General features: G+C 47.9%; 1 long non-coding RNA gene across 4 annotated transcripts in view; it reads left to right on the top strand.

The window, feature by feature from the left end:
* Window positions 1–25,000, top strand: part of LOC147020098 (uncharacterized) — a 232,136-nt gene that overhangs the window by 68,681 nt on the left and 138,455 nt on the right. For 2 of the 4 annotated variants that reach the window (XR_015061999.1, XR_015061998.1), the window contains exon 1: window positions 16,680–17,721. The exons of 1 other annotated variant lie outside the window; for it this stretch is intronic. This is a non-coding gene — a long non-coding RNA (uncharacterized LOC147020098). One more of the 4 variants, XR_015062001.1, reaches the window with a different exon arrangement.

Genomic DNA, 25,000 nt, shown 5'->3' with positions numbered 1-25,000 from the left:
CACTTGTTGACTCTGGCTTCCACGTCCTGACTGAAATCGGGACTCTATCCCTGCGCTCCGTTCCCCTCCTACTCTTTGCATAGCCGCGGCACCAGTGTTTCCCTGTGGAGCAGTGACATCACTCGTGGCACATATTCAATGCATCTCCTGGCAGTATTCCCGAGCACCGTAGATGAGGCAGTGGGTCCAGAAACAGAGCTATCAGAAATGGGCATGCAAAAGTGAAGGTAGATAAGGGCCGAAGGCAAATAAACAAGGCAGAAAGCAAAAGGACGGAGACAGAAGATGCAGGAAAGAATGAATGACAAAGACGAATGGTGTGACGAGAAATCAATCAGGAAAGTGCGGAAGAGAGTGAAAGAAGAAACGCGAGTGAGTAAAGCAAAATGAATGACAGAGAGAAGGACACAAAGAGGGAAGAATGAGAGGCGAGGAGGATGCGAGAAGACTCACGTTCATGCGATGAATAATAATTGAGCCGACAACAAATTAATCAAGCTTCAAATGTCCGATTCTCTAAGTCTTTCAATGCCTTCCTTTCCTTAACACCCTTCTCGTTCAGAGACTTTTACATGCAGCCTTTTATACATCCTTAAATCCTCCCCCCCGCCCCCCCTGCCCCCATGGTTTAGCTTCACCTGCTCCCCTCATCCATAGGAGGAGCTGCCATCAAGCTGTGTCTTGACATGATGGCCTTTTGCAGGTGCTCATGCAAGCTGTTTGAAGCAGTTTTTGAGGTGCTCGTGAAGAGAATGACGCTCCAGTGTCAAGTTCCATGACAATCTCTGTGTGACCTACCATCACACTAAGCCTTACTGGCTTTACCTTAGCAGTCACTGCACTATTATCATACAAACTAGACCCTTCATGGTCATTTTTCTGACCAGTGTCCAAATCAGTGTTGTCATTCACCAACAAATCCACATAATTGGTTGAACTGTTCCTGAGGCACATTTTTCGTCCATGTCCCATTTTATGGTACCCGTAAACAGGTCATGTTTTGAAGTTGACACTTCTCAGGGTGGTGATTTCCTCCAAAGCACCGGATGTCCTGACGGTCCACAACAGCTGTACAGACATCCTGATGGTCTGTAAAATGGTGCTCCTGCCATTCTCCCAGCTGGCGTTGACCTCTTCCCCTACTGGTCAGTTTATACATCATCGGTTCTTGCTGTATGGCTTCCCAAGTGCTCCTCGTTAGCCTTGCCAACTAATTCGTCCAACAAACAATTCACTCTGGCATTTTCAAAAGATAAAATTGCCTTTGACAACAAATTGATTTGAGTTCTGGACATTTTTTGGTAACGTTTGGACAAAAGTCCGTCTCTGAGGGCTTCATTTAGAAATTCTCCAAACAAACACGTCGAAGCAAACTGCTTCAAATGCACAACAAAGTCAGTCATGGAATATTGCTCACCTTGGCTGGCCATCCAAAATTTGTGTCGCTCTGCAATCACGATGGGTTTAGGAGTGAAATATTCAGCCAATTGAACCTTCAAATCGTTGTAACACTGCTTTTGAAGCATCCGGACAACAGAAGTTCTTTACCATTTTGAATGTGTCCACTCCCAACAAAGCCAGGAACAGGTTGGCATTTGCGGCATTTGCCGCCATGAATGCATCACATCTGTCCACGCAGTCATCAAAGCACTCAACTTTCCCATTGGAAAAAAAACCAATACTTCTAAACACAGCCATGTTTTACGAGGTTTTTTTTGGATTTTCAAAACAATCAACGATCCTCGTCCACAATTTGTTGTATCTGAATTGTTTCCGTGAATACACTGAATTGTTGCAGTATACATTACCAAGCAGATCAAACACAACTCAGAAGCATGGAAGCCTTAACCACATTGCTCTATTCACGCGTGCGCACCAGTCTCTCATGACGTCAGCTTCCTTCACATTCCACTGCACAACATTTCCAACTGTGGCCTCACTGCCTGCCTCCTCGTTCTTCCATGTGCTAAGATTCTTTATCCAAAAAAAAAAAAGGTAAGAGTTGGTCATTGTCATGTGTAAGTACCCTCTAGCTAAATTTCCTGCTTGTAGATTTAAATGGAATAGGTAAAGGGAAGTATATTGTTACGAATTTGGGAATTCGATGGCACACAACATTCAGGTTCCTTTAGTCAGTTATGTCGATAAGTGCTTGTTCCCTGGATAGTTCACCTTCCATTGTTTAATGGGCAGAAATCGATTGAGTGTGCTGCGATTCAATTTAATAGTTAGGGAGCGAGCATAACACAATGGAGATGCCCCTCCCCCTCTTCTGCGAAGAGGAAGAAGAGCCCTCCCGTCCCGTGATTCATGACGTCAACACCTCCCTCCCACCCGTGGTTGAGCGGGGGATGGAGCATGAGGAGATGAGTCACGCCGGGCGCGGGGGAGGGGGCGGAGAAGGATAAAGAGGAGATCCTTTCTTTGTTCGGGTTGGGTGGTTGTTCAGCAGGCCGTCGAGTCCTGCTTGGCTTGGGTTAGGGAGGAGGCTTTGTGAAGGCTTTCTGCTTTGGTTGTTCAGCAGGCCTTCGGGTCCTGCTTGGTTTGAGTGGGTTGGTGGCTCAGGGAGCTTCGGCCTCGGCTTGGCTCGGGTGGAGACTTTTTGGAGAGCTGCTTTGTTTGGAAGAGAGTTTATCCGGTTGCTCTGCTCGAGCTGCTGGTGGTGGTTTTTCTTCTTATTGGTTCGTGGAGCTCTTTGTTCTCCGTTTTGGTTCCCGGCTTGGTGCGACTCATCGGCCTCATCTTGGAGGTGGTTCCTCGGGGAAGCAGCGCATCAACGGGAAGGATTGGTGCCTCGTCTCACCAGCATGTGTTGAGAAGCGCGGGAGGATTCGCTGGAGCTCGGGAAGGATCGCGGCTCACGGAGATTGGGTCCAGCTCGCTCTCGCTGGAGCCCGGGTCCGAACAACTTGAAGACCACACGAGGTGGAGAGGTTCGAGATAGGTCCTGGGTTTCAGCTCACCTGTCCTCCGAGCTGGAGCCCGTTATTAAAGGCCTCAGCCACCATTTCTTGGGTGTATGTGTGTGTGTGTGTGTGTGTGTGTGTGTGTGTGTGTGTGTGTGTGTGTGTGTGTGTGTGTGTGTGTGTGTGTGTGTGCGTGCGTGTGTCCGTGGGCCTGTCTAATAAGTAGGAAATTGTTAAGTGCTTTGTGTGCTGTAAATGTTTGCATTGCATTTTGTATAGTTGGTATAGTTCTGCTCTTACGTGCTTCCCTAGTTCCCCATTATTATTAATAAATACCCCAATTGTTAAATGTTTTCAACTCGTCACGTCGATTCTTTCATTGATTGAGCATTTCGTGTGTTGGGAGTTAGAAAGCCGTTGGTTTGCCGTAAAAGGGGGACATTCGGACTGAAGGTTCTCGGCGATTAAGCCGCTCGGAATCGCGCACGGGGCAGGCTCGCCTCAGCGGCTTGTTGTGTACGAGTTCCGTCGAGGGTGGAATACCCTGGTAGTTGGATCACGTGGGTATTTAGGTAAATTGAAGATTGGCAATCGACCATACCCCACGTGGTCTGCCCATTGGCGTATTTTGGTTCTTGCACAAGGACCCGTCGACTCGGACTTATCCAGGCGGTGATCTATATTCCGAGCGATCGGTCAGGCCGACTCGACTTGCAGCTCCGTCAGAGCGGTCGGCTCGCGGTCGACCCCCGGCCCGTAACAATACGTTATGATGGATTAATGTGGAAGAGGGTGAGTACATTGAGGATAATTGAACTGTCAAGTAAATGGTATGGGGAGTAGCACATACACAATGGATCAAATGACCTTATACTGTTGTGGGGCCGAGTTTCGGTGGCGAGCACGACCGTGAGGGGGAGCAGTAGAGTAGGCTCCACCGAACACCCAGAATTCAGATCGTTACCCTCGGATAAGTCTGAAAGGCACGGGTCCCTTACAGGACCGTGAATCGCCAATAATTCGGCCGCGTGGGATTGGGTTAATTGCCTAATTTCAATATACCTAAATACCCACACAGTCTAACTACCGGGGAACCACACCCTCGGCCAACTCTGTCCGATCCGAGTCGCAGGTAACGACTCAGATGCGGCGTAACCGAGCGGAGTTACCAGAGCCACGCTGGACCAAATGAACAATTTACCCTCGCTACCTCTCAAGACACAGCGTGCTAAGCCAATTAAAGAAATGACAGGGAATGAGCTGGGACATTCAACAATAGGGAAATTTATTTTTAATAATAATCGGGGAGGGAAGCACACAAAGAGCAGAGTTATCCGAATAAGAAATGTAATGTACAATGAGCAAAAGAAAGCACTTGCTGTACACAATTCTACTTGAAGACGGGCCCACACACAGACACACACACAAAGAAATGGACCCCGTCGGCCCTTTATTGAAGGCTTCCAGCTCGAGGAAAGGTGAGCTGGAGACCATAGCCTCTGCTTGGACCTGTCTACCTCGTGTGGTCTTCGACGATCCGGCTCGGTAGGACTCGAACCCGCAACACGACGCCGTCCCAAACACCAGTAACCGCGCTCTCCAACCGGCCACGCACCAATCGACCAAGACCAAGGAGAAGTTCGAGACGACGATGGCCCAGGACTAGACGAACCAGCCAGCACCAAGACTCACGACCCCCAAGACGACGATGATGACGACGACAACAACCACACACCACGACCAACGCTCCCAGCCTGGTGTTCTTTTATATTCCTTTTTCCTCCGGGGTGAGACAATCGCCATCTGAGGCAATCTCCACCCTCATTGGACGGGGTGTCGTGGGAAAGTCGCCTTCTGTGGCGTGATTGGACAAGGGGCACGCCCCTGCCCTCCTGGGCGGAGTCCCAGTCTGAGGCGATGGAAATCTCCGCCCATGTACGTGACCGAACGCATGTGGGCAATGGCGTCGGTGTGTGAAGTGAAGTGAAGGAGATTTGTTATAAATGAAACTCCCCAGCGCACACATGTAATTCCCGTTAGACACAGGTAGGGACCCTAACTATAAACACACACTTACCGATATAACTGTTCTATAAGGACCTGAATGTTGAGTGCTCATGGCTGCCAGATTCGGAACAATACTTTATCTTTCTAATCTTTCTTTTATTACCCGTTGTGGTCTCCAGCTCTTTCACAAGCCTCAACCTCTGATGATTAAAAAAAAAAGGAAGCTCGCCAACAAATGAGTGAGTCTCATGAGAAATTTATGAAGACTGTTTTAAGGTCGATGATGAAGTCTGTTCAACATGCATCCCCATGTACATGTATAAATTTTTTGGCAGGTAGCTTCAAAAGTTTGAACAAGATGCAGAGAAACTTCCCATTGCATTCGAGGGCACGTTTTTAGGAAAACGGTAAGGTTTATTTACCGGCTCGATAAGCCCAAAAAATGATGAGCTTGAGGAAAGTGAGGAGCTCAGCGTTTTTTAAGGGTTGGCTCATATCAAACATAGTGCACACAAAACCATTACACAGACCAACAGTATGCAGATCCTCGGAGGAGACACTCTGGAGCCTAGGCAGACTCTTGTGCGGAGATAGTCATTGTGCGGATGCTAAGATGTAGACCCCATTGCACAGATCCCCAGTGTAGGATCTCCAGTGCACAGATCCCCAGTGCGTGAACCACTAGTGCGTGGACCCCAAGTGTGTGGTCCCCTGATGCACGGGCCTTCAGTGCATAGTCCCTCAGTGGACACTTACAGTATGAATGACATACAAAAGCAGGAAAGAAATCTCATCTGTGTGAGTGAGGAAGGTATTGATCTATGATGTGATGAAACACCATGTGATTCCAGCACCATATCAATTACAACTTGGCAAGAAAGATTATGTGAATGTTCGGAGGAGTTGCGCAGATGAGTTTGCATGAATATTTTATCTGAAGCAGTATCAGACAAAGGAAAGTGAGTCGCATTGGTCTGTTGAGTCCCACATGCTCTATCACAACCTTGTCTCGAGGGCTTCAAGCAGGTAGTGCACCACCATCTCAAGCCATCTCCCAACGACTACAATCTATTTTTCCCCCACTTTCATCATGACGAGCACAACCCTCTTACCTGCAGGATACCATTTCCTCCTCTCCTCTCTCTGTCCTCTGTTCCTATTCATCAACCCCCTTGCTGATGATGTCCAATTTCTGCCTGCCTTATTAACAGTTCATACCCTCTGTCTTCCATGAACTTTGACACTTAAAAAAACCCCCCCAAAAAACCAAGACAATAATGTAGCAATTGTTCGATATTTCAGTAATTATTTTTATACGTTCGTCGTTGGTGAGTTATAAGCACATGAGTTGCTTTCATTGGTCTTAATAGTCTGATACAAGTAACGGATCAATTAAGCTCTGTTTTATAAAACACTGCAGCCTGATGCCTTGGCCGAAGAGATTCAGTATTATATAGCACTGCTGCATGTCACCTTTACGTGCTCCTGATTCATCACCATCAATGTACCATACCTTAAACACAGCGTCGGTGCTGCCAATGCAGTCTCAAAGCAGCATTTATGCTGGGTGGTTTGCCTTGGACTTCCCAGCCATTAATTAGGGTAGGAATTTGGAATTTTGCTAACTCTTCCAGTAAAATATCATAGGATCTTCTACGTCCACCAACGACCAGTGCTCATGGCAGAAGGATCCTCTGGCTTAACGTCCTTTTGATGGATGGCACATATTGACGAATAGCACTGAATGTGAAACACCAGGATGACCGTTTATAGCTGGATTACAGTTGAAGACTCAAACCCAGGTTAGACAACTCAGACAGAAGTGTGCATATCACTGCCAGCACCCCCATCTCGTTGGCTATTTATTAAATAACATGAATGACCCCACTGGGGCCACAACCTGTGACAATATATATATATATATATATATATATATATATATATATATATATATATATATATATATATATATATATATATATAGATAGATACACACAGGGTAGCCCGAAAGTTATTTTACCCCTAATAAATTTCTCGCACTTCCCTCCGTCCCTTTCCCTCTGCCCTCGCCCCTCGCCCCCAATGATATGCGGAAACATTGACTCATATTAATGATGGAGCACATACAGATACAATGACAAATTAATTATTATAAGTACTGCACAATAAAACCTGTATATTAAAGGAGTTCAAGAACAATGCTTCACTGGGAAGGGGTAAAGTGACTTATAGGCCACTCTGTATATATATATATATATATATATATATATATATATATATATATATATATATATATATATATATATATATATATATGTATATCTTCTTCTTCTTTCGGCTAGCTCCCGTTAGGGGTCACCACAGCGGATCAACCGTCTCCATTTCGCTAACCCAGGCCTCGACCAATCCGGTATGGAAATTCGTTTTGTTGTCCGCATAATGATTTGGCATAGGTTTTTACGCCGGATGCCCTTCCTGACGCAACCCTGGTCGCCTCTTATGACACACAGGGATATATATATATATATATATATATATATATATATATATATATATATATATATATATATATATATATATATATATATATATATATATATATATATGTATATGTATATATATGTATATGTGTGTATATATATATATATATATATATATATATATATATATATATATATATATATATATATATATATATATGTATATGTATATGTATATGTATATGTATATGTATATGTATATGTATATATATGTATATGTATATGTATATGTATATGTGTGTATATATATATATATATATATATATATATATATATATATATATATATATATATATATATGTATATGCATATATATATATATATATATATATGTATATGTATATGCATATATATATATATATATATATATATATATATATATATATATATTTACGGAAATGGCCCTTAATGGGACTACGAAGTAGAGGATGAGCTCAGATCCCCCATTAAATGCCTGTTTAGATAGGTTGTTTGGTAAAGTGTACGATACATGTGTGTCGCTAGGTGTAAAAGACTGTTGTGTTCATACGGTGGTGAAACGAGAGAAACGAGAGATCGCTCTTATTCCTTCCTCATCCTGGATAGGCCCCACCCCGTCAGCGAAGGAGGGGTGTGGCCTAGAGAGAGAGAGGTGTGGCCTGAAGAGGCAGTGACGCGAAAGGGTGGAGCTTTTTGTCGGCAGTCGCCGAGAGAAGGGAGGAAAGAAAAGGAACAAAAGATCGGTGTGTGGAAATAGTGAGCTCTGAGCTTGGACGAGCATCAGTCTCGAGGATGCTAGGGTTTTGGAGGCCATGAGCGCCGAAAAGGAGTTCTCCGTTTGGAAGGCAATAAAGGAACTGAGAGGACAAAGTGGGAGTCGGGCTTCGAGGCGGGAAGGCAGGAGAGGAGACGTCGGAGCATCCGACGGTCCTTACTCACCTCACGGCTTGACACGTTGTCGATCCGCCTGGGGGGCTCAGAACCTCGATTTGGGCCTTGTCTGGAGAACAGGCCAGGCCAGGATTTGTGTACTGGATCGCGAGAGACATCAGCTGAGGCCCCTCTTTGACCCTGCGTGAGGTCAGAGCGCACAGAGACCGCACACGCGGTGCCTTTGAGGGAGCGGGAGCGCTGCGCCGCCATTCTTGCCGCGTGGCACGTTCGAGCGGGGGTTCGAGTCCGTGGACATCCGCCTGTTGCGAACGACATTCGTGCTTTTGACGCTGTCCTCTCATCCATTGGACATCACCAAGTGCTCTGTCTGCATGCATGCTGTCTGTCTGTTTTGTCTGCACGTGTTGTATAAGGCATATTTCGGTAGCGATCCCCTCAAAACCTTTAGTTGTGGTTCCCGAGTTAAGAACGGGTTGATTGTTAATAAAAACCAATGTCGTGTTTATTGCTTGTGTTGTGATCCCTGATGTTCCCCAATAAATCTGGTTAATTCTTATGAAGTTGCCGCTATGGATTAATGTGTGTCGCATCGAGGAACGATCTGTTCGATTGGCATATAAAACCAAAGTGGTTACAGACTGGTAGTCTCCGCTCGGTCTCTGACAAAGCCAGTCTTTAACTAGGGGTTCTATCTCCCCAACTGGTAAGGTTCAGGATTATGTTGGTATCGCGGTTGAAGACGCATAACCCGAGGCCTGTGCCGAACCGGCCGGCGTTATAGATTCCCGGAGACGGTGGTGGCGAGGCTGGCACCAGGGACCGGGTCAGAATCCCGTCACCCCGGATCCGCAACAACAACAAAAAATAAAAATAAAAATAAAAATAAAAAATATATATATATTTGCCTTCTCTGTCCACTCAACTCGCTCATCCAAGCTCATGTTCCACATGTCTATGTGGTTAAAGCTGGGTCTGAGGAAAAAAACCAAATCATTACCCACGGATCAGTAATCTGTCTCATTAACCTTGTGTCGTGTCTGTCCCGTGTTCCCATGTGAATGAATATAATTAGATGGAGCCGTGTCTGTCCCGTGTTCCCATGTGGATGAATAAGCTTAGATAGAGCCGTGTCTGTCCTGTGTTCCCATGTGGATGAATAAGATTAGATAGATCCGTGTCTGTCCTAGAGCCTGGTGTTGGCACAGTGGTTAGGACAGCGGCTTGGGATCCAAAAGGTCCTGAGTTCAAGCCCCGTTGGGCCACTGAATTAATACACCAGGGGGTTGACTCAGCCTGTCATCCTTCCGAGGTCGGCGAAATGAGTACCAGTGTACTGGGCCGGTGTATACCCCGGTTAAAATAAGTGTACCATATCCCTGTGTCGTAAGAGGTGACCAGGGTTGCGTCAGGAAGGGCATCCGGCATAAAACATGTGCCAAATCACTATGCAGATCATACGGATGATCCGCTGTGGCGACCCCTAAAGGGAGCAGCCGGAAGAAGAAGAAGAAGAAGATCCGTGTCTGTCCTGTGTTCCCATGTGGATGAATAATATTAGATAGAGCCGTGTCTGTCCTGTGTTCCCATGTGAATGAATAAGATTAGATAGAGCCGTGTCTGTCCTGTGTTCCGATGTGGATGAATAAGACTGGATAGATCCGTGTCTGTCCTGTGTTCCCATGTGGATGAATAATATTAGATAGAGCCTTGTCTGTCCTGTGTTCTCATGTGGATGAATAAGATTAGATAGAGCCTTGTCTGTCCTGTGTTCCCATGTGGATGAATAAGATTAGATAGAGCCTTGTCTGTCCTGTGTTCTCATGTGGATGAATAAGATTAGATAGAGCCTTGTCTGTCCTGTGTTCTCATGTGGATGAATAAGATTAGATAGAGCCGTGTCTGTTCTGTGTTCCCATGTGAATGAATATAATTAGACAGAGTCGTGTCTGTCCCGTGTTCCCATGTGAATGAATAAGATTATATAGAGCCGTGTTTGTCTCGTGTTCCCATGTGGATGAATAAGATTAGATAGAGCCGTGTCTGTCCCGTGTTCCCATGTGAATAAATAAGATTAGATAGAGCCGTGTCTGTCCTGTGTTCCCATGTGGATGAATAAGATTAGATAGATCCGTGTCTGTCCTGTGTTCCCATGTGGATGAATAATATTAGATAGAGCCGTGTCTGTCCTGTGTTCTCATGTGAATGAATAAGATTAGATAGAGCCGTGTCTGTCCTGTGTTCTGATGTGGATGAATAAGATTGGAAAAATCCGTGTCTGTCCTGTGTTCCGATGTGGATGAATAAGATTAGATAGAGCCTTGTCTGTCCTGTGTTCTCATGTGGATGAATAAGATTAGAGCCTTGTCTGTCCTGTGTTCCGATGTGGATGAATAAGATTAGATAGAGCCTTGTCTGTCCTATGTTCCCATGTGGATGAATAAGATTAGATAGAGCCTTGTCTGTCCTGTGTTCTCATGTGGATGAATAAGATTAGATAGAGCCTTGTCTGTCCTGTGTTCCCATGTGGATGAATAAGATTAGATAGAGCCGTGTCTGTCCTGTGTTCCCATGTGGATGAATAAGATTGGATAGATCCGTGTCTGTCCTGTGTTCCCATGTGGATGAACAAAATTAGATAGAGCCGTGTCTGTCCCGTGTTCCCATGAGGATGAATATAATTACATAGAGCCGTGTCTGTCCCGTGTTCCCATGTGGATGAATATAATTACATAGAGCCGTGTCTGTCCTGTGTTCCCATGTGGATGAATAAAATTAGATAGAGCCGTGTCTGTCCCGTGTTCCCACGTGAATGAATATAATTAGACAGAGTCGTCTCTGTCCCGTGTTCCCATGTGAATGAATAAGATTAGATAGAGCCGTGTTTGTCCCGTGTTCCCATGTGGATGAATATAATTAGATAGAGCCGTGTCTGTCCTGTGTTCCCATGTGAATGAGTATAATTAGATAGAGCCTTGTCTGTCCTGTGTTCCCATGTGAATGAGTATAATTAGATAGAGCCTTGTCTGTCCTGTGTTCCCATGTGAATGAGTATAATTAGATAGAGTCGTGTCTGTCCTGTGTTCCCATGTGAATGAGTATAATTAGATAGAGCCTTGTCTGTCCTGTGTTCCCATGTGAATGAGTATAATTAGATAGAGCCTTGTCTGTCCTGTGTTCCCATGTGAATGAGTATAATTAGATAGAGCCGTGTCTGTCCCGTGTTCCCATGTGGATGAATATAATTAGATAGAGTCGTGTCTGTCCTGTGTTCCCATGTGAATGAGTATAATTAGATAGAGCCTTGTCTGTCCCGTGTTCCCATGTGAATGAATAAGATTAGATAGAGCCGTGTCTGTCCTATGTTCCCATGTGAATGAATATAATTAGATAGAGCCGTGTCTGTCCTGTGTTCCCATGTGAATGAATAGGAATAGATACACTAGTGCGGGCACGTACGTGCAAAAAACAAACAAACAACCTTTCAGACCACGTGCCAGAAACAACAACCACACAGGCCGTTCCTTCGCTCTCGCGTGCCCATACGTGTGTGGGCGTACGTGTGTGGTCATACGTGGGTGCCCGTACGTGTGTGGGCGTACGTGCAAAAAAAAAGAGGAAGAATTGTCACGTCAATCGTGACGTCATAGTGTCGGGAATCGTACCTTTTTCTCTTAGCTTTGCTTTTAGAAGGCATTATATGTTTTTGCAGGCTTGGTGATAATCAAACTATACTTTTGGCTGGCTGCTTGGGAAGGATGGCATTATAACAGTGTATGCAGAAAAATACAATTGATTGACTTTGAGTGATTCAAAGAAGCATTGTGAGAGCAGGACTTGGGAGTGAACTGTTACGTGCTCTTATCTCTACTTTGTTTCACCATTCCTGTAATGAAATGAGCCAACTGCTTGCAGCTGGTTAGGTTGAAAGGACAAAATGTGAGATAAACATTTTGTCCAAAGATAACACCGAATATATATATATATATATATATATATATATATATATATATATATATGTATATATATATATATATATATGTATATATATATATATATATATATATATATATGTATATTTATATATGTGTATATATATATATATATATATGTATATATATATATATATATATGTATATGTATATATATATGTATATGTATATATATATATATATATACAGTCAAAGCTCGTTACTATGCCACCTCGCTTCTATGCCACTCTCGCTATTATACCACTTTTGCTCGGTCCCGACAAAATTCAATACAAAATAAATTTACTATGCCACCCCCTACTCTCGCTACCATGCCACTACTGTGTGACTGTTAAAAGGCACGAGTCGTGAAAAAGTCTGTATTGCGCAGTGCTCGATTATCACACTCACGTCCAAAGGCGAAGCGACGAACTACAGTCCAGCTGCGCACAACATAACTCAATATGTACACGCATAGTCAGACTGTGTCAAAACACGCGATTCTTCTCCCCGATGCCAGCCACAACAAGCCAATCACAACACGCACAACGAGACACAAAAAAGTCCGAGCACACACACAGACACGCAGGCACACATACAACAGTGACATCATTTTTTTTCAAATTCAGCCCATAATGTCAGCTCAGAAACGCAAGCGAACCGACTTTACGCTGAAGGAGAAGAAGGAGATCATCGATACCGCGAAGAAGGAGCCGAATCAGTCCAAGTTGGCCAGGGAGATTAGCAAGAAATGGGGCGTCGAAGTTAAGAGAACCACCGTGAAGGGCATTCTCAGCAAGAAGGATGCAATCGAGGCTGCAATCAAAGCTGGATTTCCATCGAAGCGCATGAAGTTGATGCAGGCTCATGACCCAAAGCTTGATGAGGGAGTGCTCATGTGGCTGAAGCAATCAAGAGGACAGAATGTGCCTGTCAGCGGCAATCTGATCAAGGAGAAGGCGATGAAACTGGCCGAGCTGATGCACATCCCAAACTTCATGGCGAGCGACGGTTGGTTGGGCAATTTCAAGAAGCGCCACGGCATCACGTTCAAGACAGTGCAGGGTGAAGCTGGAGCGGTGGATTCGCAATCCCTTCTTGAGTGGCAACAACAGGTTCTCCGGCCCTTACTCGGGCAGTTCTCCGCAGACGACGTCTTCAACCTGGACGAGACTGGACTCTTCTGGCAGCTGCTTCCGAACAAGACCATGGCTTTCAGGGGAGAGCGGTGTACTGGAGGAAAGAAAAGCAAGCAAAGGATCACTCTTCTGGTTGGGGCAAACATGAGCGACAGCGAGAAGTTCCCTCTTCTGGTGATTGGCAATTCCAAGAAACCCCGTGCCTTCAAGAACAAAGAGATCCCGGTCAAGTACAAGGCGAACTCGAAGGCGTGGATGACGGCGGAGCTTTTCGAGGAGATGTTGCGTGCGTGGGACGGACGACTCGGCCAGCAGGGACGCAGAGTGCTGGTCTGTCTCGATAACTTCTCTGGCCACCCTCCCAAGCTCGAGCTGAACAACATCCAACTGGTCTTCTTCCCACCCAACACGACAGCCAATTCGCAACCAATGGATCAGGGAATCATAGAGAACCTCAAGCGCCACTACAAGAAGCTCCTGCTATGCCGCCGGCTTGAGGCCATAGACGAGGGAAAGGAGTTCAAGTTCACGTTGCTCGACGCTCTACACGTCGCCCGGCGTGCTTGGGAGCAGGTCGGCAAGTCGACGATCAGGAACTGTTTCGCGAAGGCCAAGTTCATCGAAGAGGAGATCCAAACTGAGCCACAGGATGCGGAGCTGCCCGACATCTGGGAAGCTCTGCCTGCCGAGGAAAAGATGCACGAGAACGAGGAGATCGAGCTGTCTGACTTTCTCGAAGCCGACGAGCGCCTCGCGACTGGCGGGTATTTCACGCTGGAGGAGATTGCGGAGGAGATTCTGTGCAGTGAGGAGCCGTTGGAAAGCGAAGATGACGAGGTAACTGTCGAGGAGGAAATCGTTCCGTTCGAGGAAGCCCAGCGCGCTTGTAGCACCGTCCGGAAGTTCATGCAGCAGAGAAGCGGGAAGCCCGGTGTGATGCAAGCATGCGATCGGCTAGACAACGAGATGCATGAGATCCGCCGAAAGAAGATGCGCCAGCCGACGATTCTTGAAAGTTTTGTGTGTCGTGAATTTCTCGCCATGCCATATGTTAGTGTGTGAACTCTGTTAGTGTGTGTATGTTCTCCGTTCGCTTAGTTTATACAACAGTCGTGCCTTTTACTTGCTGGAATAAATTTAGTCTAAAGATTAACTACAGATGGGTAACTTGAGAAAATAAGGCCGTTTTTACAAAATCTCGTTACTATGCCACTCTCGCTACTATGCCACTTTTGCTCGGTCCCGACGGGTGGCATAGTAACGAGCTTTGACTGTATATGTATATATATATGTATATATATATATATATATATATATATATATATATATATATATATATATATATATATATATGGGAAATATAACCATCTCAGACAGTGACGGCACCCTCCGAGCATCCTCAGTTACTTCATTGATGTTCCTGGTGTTGCCGTGCTCCGTGCACGTTCCTTGGTAAATAATAAACAGCTTTTCTCTCAAGTACATCATCTGTCCTCATACCTTGGTGAAGGGTGATTGGTGGTATGACAATTGGCGCAGCGGAGCAGGGGGCTGTGACAAATGGAAGCAGAGGTGGGGATGAGCCTGTGGTGATCAAAGAGAGAAAGCCGGCGTCGGTGACCAATTTGAATAAGGTAAGCCTTTGTGCTGGGGAGTTTATAAATTAGTTACTCTCTTTCCCACCCAGGTTTCGCTCATCCCTGCCTCTACCCTTGTCATCGCCCAAAAGAACCAGTAAAGGTAAATGTTTGGAGAGAGAGCTGTTTGTTGTTTATCAAGGGGGGGGGGGTAGGTTACCTAAGGTCCTGAACGGGGAGTTTGAGGGCCCGAGGGCATATGACTAAGGCTGCCTAGTCGGACCCAAGAACAACTTCAGGAGGGGTTCAGCAATAGCAATGGGAAACAAAACTGGAAAACGAGAGGAGGGGAACAAACCCCCTCGGGATACACCTGCTTACCAAATGTTTAAGTTATATGGGATGGTAGCAGTGGAGCAAAATGATTGCTGGGCGAAATAGACGCTGAAGGATGACTTACCGTGGCCAAATAGCGGGTCGTTTGACCTGCCGGTAGTGCAGAATCTGCGGGAAGAGTTGATGAGACGCCATAAACTGTCCATGAAGGAAATGCCAGTAAACTGCTGGCGTTCATAATATGGCAGGAGGAAGCAGCTAAAGCTTCAGGGTCAACTCAAAGGTGCGGATTGGCGAATTAAGGATGCGGCTGCATTAGCGCCAGCACCGAGCCAAGTAATAGAACATGGCTCACCAACTGCCCCGGGGTCTGCAGCGCCGGGGCAGGGGTACTCTAATAAGGGGGAAGTACCATTAACACCCCAAACCCCGGCATACCAACCGCTGGGGCTATTTCAGCCAGCTACACAAAATCAACTGTTTAACCCGTCGTCTGGGCGGCCGTATAAGTATATCCTAAGATCCCAGGTAAGCATTGTGATGGCATATGTGTTGGGGAAAACGGTTGAAGCTCAAGGAATTGGTTGATTTTTATTTAATTGATTATAAGTGCACAGTAATCAATGGTGAAAACGACAATTCTTTGAGCATAACAAAGATATTATGGCATCAATGTGAATGGTTAGTTTGGCTGTGGCAGTTTGTACCATGGCAGGTTTTGAATGAGGAATGAGTTAAACTGAATGAGCTTGGAATGATTTAACAAGGAAAAATGTGTCCAAGAGCCGCGTCATAAAGGTTTTGTAAGAAGAAGAAGAAGAAGAAGAAGAAGAAGAAGAAGAAGAAGAAGAAGAAGAAGAAGAAGAAGAAGAAGAAGAAGAAGAAGAAGAAGAAGAAGAAGAAGAAGAAGAAGAAGAAGAAGAAGAAGAAGAAGAAGAAGAAGAAGAAGAAGAAGAAGAAGAAGAAGAAGAAGAAGAAGAAGAAGAAGAAGAAGAAGAAGAAGAAGAAGAAGAAGAAGAAGAAGAAGAAGAAGAAGAAGAAGAAGAAGAAGAAGAAGAAGAAGAAGAAGAAGAAGAAGAAGAAGAAGAAGAAGAAGAAGAAGAAGAAGAAGAAGAAGAAGAAGAAGAAGAAGAAGAAGAAGAAGAAGAAGAAGAAGAAGAAGAAGAAGAAGAAGAAGAAGAAGAAGAAGAAGAAGAAGAAGAAGAAGAAGAAGAAGAAGAAGAAGAAGAAGAAGAAGAAGAAGAAGAAGAACAACAACAACAACGCGGAGCTCTCTTAGATCCAGCGTTCGCAACGTGACGCGGCTAAAGACCACTCACGATGGTGAGAAGCATTTTCAGTGTGTGACGCCTGTGGGCTGTGGACATAATCTGAGCCGGGCATGGATACTGTATTCTTGCTCCACAGATTTGCAAGCATGGTATGTGAATGGAGGGATGCACAGTGAGGAGCATTTTGTGCAGGTGTTTTAAAATTACACGGTAGAATGTAGAATGGTCTTGCTTCGGTGGCCATGCTGGTTGGCGAACCGGGTGGGTGATGATTGTGGAGCTCCTGGTGTTAATCGCTGTAGGGAGGTTTTGTGTTCATATTAGTACATTCTGAACCTCCATGGTTTATAGTTAATTAGAGAGAGGTGTGCGAAAATATGTATTTGCTTTGTTTGATAAGATGTGAAATGGCAAAGTGCATTTCAAGAACAGGCAGAGAAGGAGGTAAAGGTGAAGGTCGAAATGTTTCAGATGGTATTGCGAGAGAGGATGAGAGGAAAGTGAAGTCCATTTGGGAGGCTCGCTATCGCCGGCATTGTGCGAGAAATATTTCCAAAATTCGATTTGATTCATGCATAAAGATGTTATCAAAATGTGGAGGTGTGATTTGGAATGATTTTAAAGTGATTTGATGATGTTTAGCACATAGGGCGATTCGCAGATGATCCCTCGGATGGAAGTTGAACTGGGCATGCTGTCTTCATTAGTCATGTCACTGTCTTCAAAAATTCTGGCCAAAACTACTGCTGGGAAGGCAATGGCAAACAACCCAGTGTGACCCTTTGATCGATTCAGGCAGGCAAAATTCATTGCATCTTCTTTACGTCGAAATCTAAATTTATATTTGTCTTCTGACATCAACATCAGTTGGTATTTTAAAATGCATTTTAATATCATCGCGGCCGCCGTACCTGTGAAGAGTCGTGCTCTCCGTGCACTGTACTTCCTTCTCCAAACCTATTCCGTGGCTTCCAATCGAGATTGGAGGAATGTACTCAAGTGGGAGTTAAATGCTACTCGGCTGGTGACTCGGCAATTTGTTTGTTTTGAGCAAGGAACGGATTTTATTTAAAGTGGGTTTACGCAAGTGCTTCGATGGTCAGAGTAAGTTGGATGGAATGTGCAGCGTTTTGCTGTGGCAAGTGCAAGGAAAGTTGGTTTTTCTTTTTCAAAAGATGGACAGCAGAGAGGTTTTGAAGGTTGTTGGATGGATGGATGGATGGATTGATTTGTATAGGGTATTCATTTTCAAACTGTTAGTAGCAATCATTGTACGAGGTGGCTTGGCCAACATCTCAGATCTATCGATTTACAAACAGCAGGAGGGTTGGGCAATAGTACCTTCATCAGAAGGTATTTGGTCACCATAATTACACCAAGATTAATGCTGCTGCCGCACTAATTGACAAGCCCATCAAAAAGTTGCAGCTGAACTTCTAACCATCTACATAATACATATGCATGAGGAGAATGGGATATATATATATATATATATATATATATATATATATATATATATATATATATATATATATATATATATATATATATATATATATATATTGTTGTGGTTACCAAATTCGCAAACCACCATTCAGGTCCCTTAGGTGAGGTATCTCGGCAAGTATATGTGTAGTTAGGCCCAAACCCGTTGTCTAGTGGGAATACATGTCATTTATGCGTGCTGCGACTCTTCAGGATAGCCGTTTTTCTTTTACTATCTTTATTTTGGACCAACCGCCATGATTACCACCACAACCACAACATCAACCACCAACCACCAACCACAACGCCGCTTCACCACAACCGCCACGACCTTCCCGTCACACCTCGCAACCGTAGCATCGCCACCGTTCTTGCCCCGCTGTGGGTACCGGTGTTGGACTCGTGCAGGGCGCGCGCCGAACAGCGTGTACAAAATCACGGATTTTGTGCTTCAAAAACGGATCAAAAACGACACACGCCCACTTTTTGCCGTCCAATCGGTGAGCGAGGGGCGATTTGGCCCCGCCTCCAGGACGATCGATATATGCAAATTTGTGGATCAAAAAGCCTTCACGCCCACTTTTTCTCGGGCCAATGGGGAGCGAGGTGAAAGGTCAAAGGGAGGGGGTCAAAGGCGAAGCTACGGGGGGATAAAAGGACCGTGTTCGTCAGTCAGGAGCGGAGAGTCGGAGAGTCCAGAGGCGGAGAGTAGGAGAGTCGGAAGCAGAGGGTCAAGACTTCGCGGGCGGTGGAGCTGCTCGTCGTGTGCGTTGGAGTCGGAACGGAGGGGACGAGCTGTGGAAAGGCGGCGACACCAGACGAGGGGGTGCTCGCGTCGTGCAGGGAGCTGCACCCGAGGGAGGCCGACAGCGCGACCTGGCCGAGGTGGAGACGCACACCAGGGATAATAAAGATCCTCTATACCCCGAGCATCAGCAACCCCCTCCTGTTTCCCCCCGCGCTGAGATAGTGCGACCAAGGGGGCCCCTTTCCCACCCCCTACCAGACACTGCCCGCGAGGCCCGTGGGGTTGGGGCGCCATCGCCGCTCCGCGTCTCATCACCAGACGGGTAGGCGCGACCCGGTCTCGGCCTCAGGCCCGCCTCATCCTTGAGGGTATTCTTTCCATGGTTTTGGGTATGTGTTGTCGGCGCCGTCTGTGAAGTAGAATTGTATAAGTGTTGCCGTGTGCTCGGTAGTCGGTATTAGCTCTGCATTGTGTTTTCACTTTTACATTTGCTTGTTGTGTAAATTGCATTGTGTCTTTTCTGTGTGCATTTGGTGGAATTGTATATGTGTGCTTCCCGTGTGCCGCGAATAAATGTGCTTTTGTGTTGAACTGTTTCCCGCTTCGCTTCGTCATTTCTCCCATTGAATCCTCATCTTGCTTCACGTAAAGGGTTGGTAGTGGGCTGAATACGCCCGATAATTAATCGAACCGTCGAGGTCGACGATAACACCGCTCGGTTATTCTGATAGTACGGAACGGGTCGCTTAAGTGGCCCGTGTCCGAAGTCGACCTGCGGCGAGGTGCGATCGCCCGGTCTACCCTCCGCGTGGGTACTTAGGTAGGTCGAATTTGGCGAGCAACCCTATCCCACGCGGGGGCTGATTGGCTCGATCGCGGTGAGACCGAAAGGTCCACCCGTGACTGGTTCCCGGCGTTAGTCCGAGAGGGTCACGACTGGATTGTCCGTCCGGTGGGCGACGTGCCGCGATTCGAGTTACGTGGCCGTCAGCACGCCGGCGGGCGCGAAGCCGCAACACTGGTGTCAGGTCGTGCGATACAAATTCATCGCCCTCCTCGCGGCACTGGAATCGGAGAACAGGAAAACGGGCTGTCCTGTCTCCAATTAAATTCACGGGAATCGGTCCAGGGGTGAGAGAAGCGACCCCCGATTCCCTCCAAATTACGAGCGAGTTAAATTAACCCTTCACGAGAAGCAAGATGGCGTCTCAAGGCGAGCGGGAGCCGGGGGTATTAGAAATGTATATGTGTAGTAATGTAGAATCCATGGTCCAGGATGGAATCCCCGAGCAGGAAATGTTGATTGTGCAGGAACACGGACTCGCCCAACTGAACCCAGGGCCCGAGGTGGGTGCGGCAGCGGCCGCGGTGTATGACACCTCCCCCCCCTCTCCACCAAGACCCTTCCCCAACCCCTGCCGAAACGGCTCACTCAAGCGCACCCGACGTGGCCCAGCTATGCGCCATGCTGGCGGCAATGACAAATGAAATAAAAAACGAAATGAAAGACATGAACAAGCAAATGAATGAAGTGAAAACGACGATGGATGCGAATACACAACAAATAAACGAAAAGATGGATACAAATACAAACGAAATGAAAGGCATGAACGAAAAGATGGATACAAATACAAATGAAATGAAAAACGAAATGAACAAGCAAATAAACGGAATGGAAGCAAACATGAAGGAAGAAACGAAAAAGTTCCGGGGTGAGACGCAGAACCTGGGCCGATGCCTGCAGGCGGGCATGAAGGCCGTGACAAAGGAAATAATAGTTGAGACAAGGGAGGTAAAGGGTGAAGAGTTGGCAGTGACGGTAGCCGGGAAGGGAACGATAGAGGAGAGACTGCACGGTGAGGACGGGGTAAGTGACGCACACACACACACGGAGGTAGTGGAGGACAACGGGGGTGAGCTCGCGGAGCGTGTAGAGACCCAGTGCGAGCACCTGGATGGCCTCCTCCAGGAACGAGGGGAGGGAGTATGCCCCCTTGAGGCGAGTCACGACCAGGTGAGTTCGGTCGTGCTTTGCGAGGTTGAGAGGAGGAGTGCTGTGGACGGGTGCACGGAGAGCTTGGGGGGTGTAGAGGCCCCGGAGACCCTTGTGGGGACACAAATCCCCAGTGTGGTTGTCCCTGTGTGTGTGGTGCAAGGTGTGAGTGCGGCACCGTGTGTGGAAGCGACCCCGTGTGTGAGTGGTGTGGTGGCGATGGTGCCAGAGTGCGTGCTTCCCAGCACGCCGGGTGTGGATGGGGCACCGTGTGTGAGTGAGGCCGTGTGTGTGAGTGAAACGGCCAGTATGAGTGAGGCACCACGTGTGAGTGGTGTGGTGGCGATGGTGCCGGAGTACGTGCTTCCCAGCACGCCGTGTGTGGATGAGGCACGGAGTGTGAGTGAGGCACCGCGGGTTAGTGCCCCCGCGTGTGTGGGTGAGGCACCGTGTGTGGAAGAGACCGCGTGTGTGAGTGTCGCCGTGTGTATGAGTGAGGTACCGCGGGTGAGTGCCCCCGCGTGTGTGGATGAGGCACGGAGTGCGAGTGAGGAACCGCGGGTGAATGCCCCCGCACGCGTGAGTGAACGGCCGTGTGCAAGGTCGCTGTGTGCCAGGGAGACCGTGTGTGTGAGAGAGCGGTATGAGAGGGAGATGTCGGTTGGCATGCGGGAGCACGCAGCCGCGTCTCCCCGTGTGAATGTGATGGTGTGGACTGTGTGCGTCGTAACACGCAGGTATGCGTGTGTGGAATGGAGGCGACGACGGCGACATGTAAAGAAAGAAAGCCGAGTAGCGGCTGTAGTTGTTTCGGGGACCGTGCCGGGTTCACCCAGCAGTGAGCACGCGGTTCGTGCTGTGCAACGCACGAGACCGCCACGTGCTCGCTTGCGAGAGTGAAGTCCCGGTCCGGAAACGCACGCGGTGGATTTGCCGATCCCGCGGACGGACAAAGTTTAGGCAGGTAAATGGATTTGGACCGGACGGGTTCTCCACGCGATCGTGTGTGTTAAGCTCCAACGGGCAAAGCACATGTGTTCGCGTGGGGAACCCCTCGAGACGTGGGGCTTGTGTTTTTTTTTTATGCGCACGGTGACGCCATGGCTGCACGTGGGGTTGGAATCCGGCAGGAGGGGTATCTCTGCCGGATGGTACCGTCCAAGGAGGGACGAGGAACACGTGCAGCTGCATGACGTCACGGGCAGGTACAAAGTGCGCGAGCTCTGAGTTGCCGCGCAGGTGCTGCACATGAAAAAAAAACAAAAAAAAAAAACAGTAAGCCTCACTTTCGGGTGCACAGGATTCCTGGGCAAGGGGTGAAAGACCCCCTTGACCGGGGCACAGGATGGAAACTAGTTAGGGGGAAGGGTTAGCTTAGTTAGACCGACTTCATGGGGCAGGGGTAAGTCCTCATGGAGTCCGTGGAATGGATTAGTTCGAGGGATTTAGATGAGATTTAGGTTGGGAAATAAAATGATTTATTTGGAGACAGTGACAGACTTGTGGATGTGTAGAGGGGACGTAGCTTAGCTACGTAGTGTTAAAAGGAACGTGCTGTAGTTTAAGGGACGACGTGGGAGCACGAGTTAGTTAGGGGATGCAGTTAGAAGGATGGCAGAGTTCAGCGGTGTGTGTGTTGAAGAGTTGGTGGGTTGTGAGGCATGTGCTTGGTGAGTGAGTGAGGCCAGCGGGTCTGTGTGTGTGGAGTGAATGGGGAATGCATGGTGCGATGAGTGATTGGGGGGAGGAGTGACTCCCGCCCAAGGGACCCCGGGGTCAGTGTAGAGTGAGTTAGCTGGGTTAGTCAAATTGAAAAATGGAGGTCGTTTTGTTGTTGGTGGGAAAGTAGGCTCGAGACCCATTTGGAGGGGTGCAGGAGCCCTGTTGACGGGCTTGGGAGCGTGGCTGCGAAAGGTGAGTATCGCTGAGTGGGTACCCCGGGCACCAGGCTAGTCGGCCGCGGTAGGCCAAGGGCCCATGGGGGGCCGGGATAGCGTAGTGGGCACGGGTGCGCCTGCTTGGTGCGGGGGCCCGGGCGCCATTAGCCGCGTGGGCAGTGTTGTGGGCACGGGTGACCCTCGGAAAGGGGCCCGGGAGGCCGGCCTGCCACGTGTGCGTTTCAGGGGAGGTGCCATGGGGGGCACTCCCCGGTGTTAGGGAGCTGGTAGGCTCGGAAGCAGTGTAGTGCCCGGGGGTGCCATAGCGGGAGATTCGGCAGAGGGTCGTGCCTGCCAAAGGGAGCCACGTGTCCCAGCCAGGAGACCGTGTGAGGGCACGGAGAGAAAATTGGGGGGCGAGGCCCGAAATTGTGAGGACACCAACACAGGCGACGGGAATCTGGGTTTATAGAACCAATAGTTTAAGCGAGAGTCGCTTGTTGAAAGCCCGGGGTAGTTTAACAGTTAAATGGTTAGGGTAGATTAGGAAGTGTACCCCTCCGCACCATCCATCCCCTCGATGTCGTTGTGGGCCGCTGGACCCACTTGGTGTTAAGATCGCCGAACTCTGGGGAGGCCATTCTGAGGCTTCGTTGGGCCTCGGCACAGGACGTTAGCTCTCCCTTATTCCCCTCCGGGAAGGGAACGTAGGGGTTGGGAGTAGGCTAGGTGACAGGATAGGTTAGCCGAACAAGGACAGTGCAGGGGGTTAGGGGACGATTTATAGTGGGGAAGTAAAAATAAAAACAAAAAAAAATAAGTTGGGGCTAAATTGGGGTTTGACAAATTAAGGGAGTGGGTATGTACAGTGACAGGCAAAGGCGATAGGTGGGAGGGAGACAGGTAGGTAGGTCCGAGCCCGCCTTCCAAGTGGCCAGCACCACCGCACTCCCTCCACCAACCTCCACTGAACGGCAAAGGCTGGCCAGCTTCATCGGCTGGCTGTTTTTCTTCAAGGCCTGTGCCGGCCAACTTCATCGGCAGCTGTTGTTTTGCTGCAAGGCCTGTGCCATCGGCTGGCCGTGTTTTGCTTCAATGCCTGTGCCGGCTGGATCGTCGGCAGCTGTTGTGTTGCTGCAAGGCCTGTGCCGGCCGGATCATCTGCAGCTGTGGTACTTCAAGGCCTGTGCCGGCCAGTTCATCTGCCGGCTGTGTTTGCCTGCAGCGGCCTTCTTCTGCGGGCTGTGTTGCCTGCACCTTTGCCATGCCATGCCCACTGCCCACGTTCACCAGCCCCGTTCAATTTTTGCTTTGCCCCCCCCCCCTGTTCATTTCCATGTGCGCCAGGATCCGCAAGGCAACAGTTTGCAAGCTGCAAGAACTGCCCTGTTGGCAGCTACAACACGGGCCTGCAGTGGCGACCCGTGCACCGTGTTTTGCGTCCATCCATTCATGCATCCATTCGTTGTGCTCGTTGCGGGTGCCACTTGAGCTGGCACGGAGACTGCGTTTGTGCAGCCCATGCACCGTTGTGGTTCACTGTGTTCAGTTCAAAAGTGAAGGCCTTGGACTGCGTGTGAGCAGCCAGCCACGTTCCCTGTCACCTGCATTGTTTGAGCCAGAGACTGCATGCGGGCAGCCTGGCTCCCTGCTAACTGCTTTCTTTTTGCAGAGTTCAATGATCCTGGGCCATGGTTTAGTGTAAAATTTGTAAGTTAAGGTTAAGATGTACTGTACATATGAGTGCGCCCCCGGCATGTATGTCTTAGCGCCGGCAATTTTATTTAAGTCGTCCGTGTGAGTGAGTTTGTTTAGATAGTTACGCAGCCCTCAGGTTATTTATTTTGGGGACACGAATACCATGAATGTCGCACTCAGGGATCCGTAGGTAAAATGTACTAGGGGAAAACTACACATGATGGCACACGAAAATTTGACGACTCGGGACGAGTCTGTAAAAAGGGGAGGGGGTAGTGTTGTGGTCACCAAATTCGCAAACCACCATTCAGGTCCCTTAGGTGAGGTATCTCGGCAAGTATATGTGTAGTTAGGCCCAAACCCGTTGTCTAGTGGGAATACATGTCATTTATGCGTGCTGCGACTCTTCAGGATAGCCGTTTTTCTTTTACTATCTTTATTTTGGACCAACCGCCATGATTACCACCACAACCACAACATCAACCACCAACCACAACGCCGCTTCACCACAACCGCCACGACCTTCCCGTCACACCTCGCAACCGTAGCATCGCCACCGTTCTTGCCCTGCTGTGGGTACCG

Source organism: Eptatretus burgeri, chromosome 9 (genome assembly GCF_056783735.1).
Source record: "Eptatretus burgeri isolate ZD-2024b chromosome 9, Ebu_testis_v1, whole genome shotgun sequence".
NCBI lineage: Eukaryota > Metazoa > Chordata > Myxini > Myxiniformes > Myxinidae > Eptatretus > Eptatretus burgeri.
This window is presented reverse-complemented; position numbering and strand designations above follow the sequence as displayed.